General features: G+C 40.4%; 1 long non-coding RNA gene across 1 annotated transcript; it reads right to left on the bottom strand.

The window, feature by feature from the left end:
* Positions 1 to 1,842: 1,842 nt before the first annotated feature.
* On the bottom strand, positions 1,843 to 6,655 carry LOC140698940 (uncharacterized). The gene is made up of 3 exons (XR_012076952.1): positions 6,567 to 6,655; positions 3,448 to 3,780; positions 1,843 to 1,922 (listed from the first exon to the last, which is right to left on the bottom strand). It is a non-coding gene; the product is annotated as an uncharacterized lncRNA (long non-coding RNA).
* Positions 6,656 to 7,469: the final 814 nt, after the last annotated feature.

The raw sequence follows: 7,469 nt of genomic DNA, 5'->3' as shown, positions 1-7,469 counted from the left end.
AGTTACTGAAAGAGGGATGTGTATTGAAGTCTCCAACCATAATACTAGATTTGTCTGTTTCTTGTTCTTGTTTTATATATATATATGCAAATGTATGTATATTTTGTTTTATAAATATATATATATGTATGTATATATGTATATATATAGTCTTGTTTTGTTTTTTTAAGGGGAGGTGGTTAAGCTTAACTATTTATGTATTTATGTATTTAAATGGAGGTACAGGGGATCAAACCCAGGGCCTCATGCATGCTAAGCACGTACTTCACCATTCAGCTATACCCGCCGACCCACTTCAGGATATTTTTGCCTCTTGTATGTCAATGTTCCATTGTCAGTGCATGCGTATTTGAGACTGTCATCTTGGAGAGTGACCCCTTTATCCTTGAGAGTGTTCTTTGTTCTGAAGTCTTCTTTGTCTGAAATTAATATAGCTACTTCAGCTTTCTTTTGGTTAATGTTGGCATGGTATACTCTTTTCCATTTTTCTAAAAAATTTTTTTTCTTTGAAGTGTAGTTGATTTACAATGTTAGTTTCAGGTGTACAGCAAAGTGATTCAGTTATACATATATATATATATATATTTTTCTTTTCAAATTCTTTTCCATTATGTTATTACACGAAATTGAATATAGTTCCCTGTGCGATACAGTGGGTCCTTATTGTTTATCTATTTTATATATAGTAATGTTTGTCTGTTAATCCCCAGCCCCTAATTTATCCCTCCTGCTCTTTCCCCTTTGGTAACCACAAGTTTGTTTTCTATGTCTGTAAGTCTGTTTTGGGGTTGTAAATAGAATTTGTATCATTTTTTTTTTCAGATTCCACATATAAGTGACATCATATGATATTTGTCTTTGTCTGACTTACTTCACTCAAAATGATAATCTCTAGGTCCATCCATGTTGCTGCAAATGGCATTATTTTATTCTTTTTTATGGCTGAGTAATGTGTATGTGTATGTGTGTGTGTGTGTGTGTGTGTGTGTGTGTGTGTGTGTGTCCAGTCATCTGTCAGTGGACATTTAGGTTGCTTCCATGTCTTGGCTGTTGTAAATAGTGCTGCTGTGAACACTGGGGTGCATGTGTCTTTTTGAATTAGAGTTTTCCCTGTATATATGCCCAGGAGTAGGATTGCTGGATCATATAGTTAGTCTATTTTTAATTTTTTAAGGAACCTCCATACGTTCTCCATAGTGGCTGCACCAATTTACATTCCCTCCAACAGGGTAGGAGGGTTCCTTTTTCTCCACATCCTCTCCAGCTCCTTTTCCATCTTTCTACTTTTAACCTAAGTCTTAATACTTAAAGTGGGTTTCTTATAGACAACATATATTTGGGTCTTATTTTTTTCCACTCTAATAGATTTTGTCTTGTAACTGATATGCTTTGATCATTGATTATTTATATGGTTGGATTAATATGTACCACTTTTGTAATTTTTCTATTCATTGACTTTTTTCTTTGTTTTTTTCCCTCCTCTCCTTTTTCTGCTTTCTCTGGTTTTAGTGGATCATTTTGTATCTTCTATCCTTCCTTAGCATATCATCTATCCTTCTTTTAAAAATTTTCAATGGTTGCTTCGGAGTTTGCAATATACACTTCTAACTAATCTAATCCCTCTTTAAATGACACTAGAATACTGTTTCACATGTACTACCGACCACTTGTAACAGAGTATTTCATTCCTCCCTCCTGTCTTTGTGACACTGTTATTCATTTCATTTATCCATCTTTTGTAATCACTTTATTTTAACATTTATTGCTTTAACCAAAAGTATCTTTTGGATTGATTACAAATCAGAAAAATAAAATATTTATTTTACCTTCATTTATTCCTTCTCTGATGTTCCTCTCCTTCTAATGTAGATCCGAGTTTCGGAGGGGATTTTTTCAGATCTCTTCCCGAGAACCTGATGTTTCTAGAGAGAAAGTTCATGGAATTATTATAGGCACTAGCTGAGGCCCTGCAAGTTAGTTTCTCACTCTGAAGCTAGTTTACTCAGCCACCAGCATTTAATCAAAATTACTATTTAAATGTTTCTACCACTTTTAATGGCTCCAGAAATGTTTGTTTCAGGTAGGTAAATCACAGCTGCTGTATCTCTCTGCATCTACCTGCCTTTCCAGATTTTGGAGTGGCAGTTTGTCCTGATACCTCCATTCTCTGATAGGTGCGAGAAAAGTCTTTAATTCTTACTTTACCTCAGTGTAAATTTTGCTGTAATTGTAAAAACTGAATTAATGACTTCCAAACTCTGCATATCAGAACTCTCACTGATATTTTGGAAAGCAAAAAATGTCAGTTCCAATGAGTTTTGTATAAAAATTTATCTTGGAATAAAAAGGGAAAAAATTCAGAAAAACAAAACAGCTCTGTGTTTGGATGTGCTTACATATCCTCCTCTGCAGAAGACTAGTGTGATAGAATGCGCACAAGGTCACTAACACTAGTCATTCCATGTGGTTGGGACATTTTTGTATTGTGTTGGTTCCCTTAATACAAAAGGTGTATATCACTTGACTAATTAGATTATTATATTTTAAAAGTTGTACATTTTGCCAGAAGCATTTATCATTTGTGTTCATGAATAATGATGATAAACCTTTAAAAGTAGTGGAGTTCTAAATGCCAGGCTAAGAAGTGTGACCTTTATTTGAGAGTCAGAGGGGGGCTACTAATGAATTTTGAGCAGGGGGATGATATAATTTGAGTTCTGCTTCTAGAAAACTTATTTAGCTTCTGTGTGCTGAATGGGCTGGAATCTTGACGCACTCCTTTTAGGAAACTATCAGAATTATGATAACAATAATATTTTCTGTTTGACAATGGTTTAAAATTTATTGAGCACTCTCATTTATATTAACTTGTTTATTTTTCAAAACTATGTCGTGAGCCAGGCAGATCAGAGAGTTTAACCTTGCTTTTGGAAATATGGACACTGGTTTTAAATAAATTAAACTACATGCCTTGACCAAACACAACTTGTCCCACAACTGGGGAGTGAAACCAGAAATTGTGTGCTCTTTCTATTTTATTGTGTACCTTCTGTGAAAAACAAACAAAAATAGCCCTATATTTGTATGAAACTTAGAGTTTATAAAGTGCTTTATGGGATAATCTTAATTAAGGTGCTTAATTGAAAGCAAACAACCCATGTCAAAAACAAACAGAAAGGAAGCTTGAGAAATGTGAATGAATGAAGGGAAGTAGGCAAATAAATTAATTTTGTTTTTAATCTTTAACTTCTCTGACACCATTACTGCTCTTTATGGTGGATATCAAATCTGTGTTTTGTAGATAAGGAAATAGAACCTTAAGGAGGCTGAGTGACTTGCTCAAAGTCACACAGCTTTTCAAAGGCACTGCTGAGGTATGCGCCCAGGTCTGTCTGATTCTATGTGCGGATACCACGTGAGACTCTCAGGAATGACTGAGATGCTTACTGCAACTGACTGGCCGGCGTTGTATGTGTCTGTAAAACCTCTTTTCAAGGCACTAAAATAAAGGGAAAAGAGGATGGTGGATGGTAGATGCGTTGATGTGCTGTCCAGATCCCCTTGCTGTCCAGATGTGGGGAGTGCCATCAGCAGATAGCCTTCAGCTGTCGGCAACTTTATGGCCTATTTCAGCTGCAGAGAGCTGCCTCAGGAAACCAAGTCAGGTGCTTCATAGTTCAAATTCTTCCTCCGCCAAATGTTGCTTTCTTCCACTTCCTTTCACAGATGTTGATCCCTAATAAACATCTTGCATCCCAATTTCCATCTCAGCATCTGCTTCTGGAAAGATAATTTAATAACAGTTGATAGCAGGAGTGATCCAGGCAAGCAAAAAATAATTAGGAGCTTGGAAATTAGATCAATCACTGTCTTTTTTACAATGAACACCCACCACTGACAGTAAGGCAGAGTGCAGACAAGCCCCAGGACAAGATGGCACTCACCAGGGGTGTATCAGTGGAAGAAATGCCCTCGAGGGTGTGATGTATGAGTCTTTTGAGAGGTACAAAAGAAATAGAAACTATAAAGGTAATGGTATTGATGACTATTGTGTTATTGATGTGTTTCAGAAAGACAGTAACAGCTGAGTCTAAGTAACATGCTAATGTTAACCAGAAAGTATCTTTGGTTGCATATAAGGACATTTTCATCTTCAGCCAGGCAGTGGGCAAAGCTGCCAATCAAGCCTAGGACTTAAGAGAATGGATGAACTTGAAAGACAGTTAAATGCCTAACCAAGACAGGCTTCATACGCCAAGATGAACGACCTGGTTTGGAATACCCAGACCCTGATACATGGTATGGGATTTCTGTGAGAATACTTTCAAATATTTTGATACCCTAGAATCTGCTGAATCCTCAGAGCTTGCGGACAAAGTTTATCCTTCCTGATGAAGAGCCGAAATACCCTGAGGAGTCCAGTTCTAGCTCTTGGAAAAGAAATTAACACTGTGTTTCATCTTTAACTTTTCTCACATTTTTACTGCTTTGTATGGTAGATACTAAATCTGTGTTTTGTAGATGAAAAAAATATCTGTATGTGCTTTTCTGGCCTGATCCAAGGTGATTACAAAGCTTTACCTGGCAGGGCTCATGGGGGAAAGCTGCCTGCCCCATTTCAGACCTGGTGCACAGCCAGTGAGCTGCAGTTTTCCTGAAGGGAAACGCAGTCTAGCACGCAGGCACTCTGGGCCAGCCATGTTCCTACACGTACCTGCGTTTGAGCCAAGGAACAGCCACCTACTTATTAGGGGGCCGTAGCTGAGGCACTTTTCTCCACTTGGAGCACTTGTCCGCTCCCAGTTCTTCCTCCTCTCTCTACTCCTGGTCCATGGATCCAAAAGAGGTAGTAGTTTTTTGTTCAGAGGTCTTTGGCAGTAGGATAATTCCTCCTATCTGTGCTGCATTCACCTGACCCTCTCTGTGGGGAAATTCAACATGAGGGAGTAAGCACCTCTTTTTTTTTTTTTCCTGCCTCTTGCATGCATTGTTGCAGTAAGTGAATAAAAGCTTGATTTTTTTACTTTCAATTTGGCTCATTGTCTTAAGTGACCACCATTATACTTGGTTGCATGACAGAACTGGCTCAGCGAGCAGGGTGTTCAATTGCACAAAATGTCATTTTGGAAGAGCAGAAAGCCGGAGGGTCCCATTGGGCACTTTGCCAACCATGCATTGGGTCTTTTCAGGGAGTGCTAGAAGATTGTTTACAGAAAATTTTTGGTTCCAAGGGGAATGATTGTTCCTTCTCTTCAGCCCCCGACTGACTCCCTGGCTGAGCTCATCCAGTGGGTCAAATCAGAAATCCAACCAGGGAGCTCACAGAAAGCTCGGGAGGCATCTCTGCAGCTGCTGCTCATGGTCCTTTAACAGTGGAGCCAGAAGTCCATGCTGCTGAACTGTGTCCAGTGACTACTGTGATTTCTATGCAGATCCCTGGTGTCAGTGTATGTCCAGTGACACAGCAAGTTATTGAGCCTGGTGACTTCAGTGAAAAAGCCTGTAGAGCCCTTTGGAATTACTTTGCCTAGCAGCCCGAAGAAACCTTACAGACTCGGTTAGTTTACTTCCATGATGAAGGAGGTGATCTTGTGAAACTCCATGAAGGAGAGTGGCACCTTGTAGGGTGTGTTCCTGGAGACTCCCTCCCTCAGAGTGCCCTGACAGAGGCCACTTTGCCTTAGGAGGGAGTGGGAGAGAGGAGGAGGAGAGAGCAAGAACACCCAAGACCCTTCCTTCCTCAGCTGGGTGTTATTTTGGATCTGGAAAGCTTGACCCACTTGTGACGGATACCCTGCCACTGGAAAACATGCCCGTGAGCCACTGTGGATCTACGATGAGAGACTAGGAGCAGTGAATGATGAGACTATTTACCAGACTCAGACGTCAAGGTCTGCCCATGCTGCTCCTGCTGGTCACCCAGCCCAGTTAAAACTCCTTGTGAAGTCAGGTCAGTCAGCCCATGACACAATCTGAATCTTAACTGACAGATTCTTAGCAAGGAAAGCGTGGCCATCTGGACAACCTGGGCATGAGCTTCCCCGCAAAGATATTTGGGTTTGTTTAATGGATAATAGGTTCTCAAAGAAGGAGACTGATGGGTTCCCCACCAAAGAAGGAGACTTGATGGGTTCCACCAAGGAACTCGTGGCCAGGTACTCGGCCATGGAGGTGCCTGACAGGAGGCTTGGTGAGGTTCTGAGTGTTGATGGTCCCTGTGACTGACACCAGTTCTTTCTCCTTCTAGTGAAACTTGTCCTAGCCAAATCAGGCAGGAAGATAAATTTGGATAGAAATTTATTGACTTAAGAGCTCCCTCCTGACACATATAATGTAACACTCTGGCAAGAACAGCCGACCATGCAAACTTGCTATTAGCCCAGCCCCGAGAGCAGGCAATAAGAAATGGCTAACACTTAGCAAGCTGAAATGTCACAGAGGAAAATGAAAGAAGGGATTAAAGGCCTTGGGGAAGTGGACCTGCTGGGATAGACACACTCTGTATATCCATAAGACTTTCCAGAAGATTACATTTCCTGGGATGACCAAGAGGACAGAGCACTTACCAAGACCATGTCGTGAATTTGCTGATGAACGGGCGCAAGCATCACTATGACTGTGCAGCATCACTGTAATTATGGTGGCACTCTTCTCTCGATGAGGGCTGGTGGCAGGACAGGCTATTACCAGAAGTTGGATTTCCAAGGGAACGGAGAAGTCGGGACTCTGAAACAACAGAGATCATAATTATTGCACTGAGCATCAGCATCAAAGTGGCATCTGAGGGGCTGATCGGCATCTGAAGAGTCATAAAGACGGTTGATAGAATGTAACTTCCCTAGAGCAGGATAGCTGGGAAGCTAACAAGGTCTTACTTATCTTGTACTAGCAGAAGAAATAAAGGACAGATTACTAGGAGGCTGAAGGTAGTCTCTCAAATGAAAAGTCAAAATCCCTCACCCAGTATCCAAACCTGGCTTAGCCTTCAGACATAAAACCCTTTGACTGATGAAGATGTTGATCCGTAGCAGAAAAAAAAAAAACCCTGCAATACCATGGCAACCATACACAGTAATGTTTTTCCCAGTTTTTCTCAAAAGAATCTATGATGTTTTATTCAGGAAATAGTTCGCTAGAAACACCTAGACATCTTATTAATTGTTGTAAATAGGGTCTGGATTAATATTTAGAAGAGCTGGAGCGACATCATTACCTTCCTGTTACAGTGAGGGCATATGAGGGGCAGGTTACGTACGAAGTTCAGAAACGTTCTGTCTCACAGTGGATCCAACAGGCCTATTTGCATACCAGGTTGTAATCCCATCAGTTCCCAAATGTAAATCTCCTCGCTAATTGTCATCCCCTCTGTCTCCAAATGTATAACCGAGATATGTACTTTGCAGTAGATAGTGCAACGTCCACACTGGGTCCTGGCCTGTGAAGGAATAGCTATTATAATGAGAAAGCCT

Source organism: Vicugna pacos, chromosome 10 (assembly GCF_048564905.1).
Source record: "Vicugna pacos chromosome 10, VicPac4, whole genome shotgun sequence".
NCBI classification, from domain to species: domain Eukaryota; kingdom Metazoa; phylum Chordata; class Mammalia; order Artiodactyla; family Camelidae; genus Vicugna; species Vicugna pacos.
Note: the sequence above shows the minus strand (reverse complement) of the source record. Positions and strands in the feature narration are given on the sequence as shown.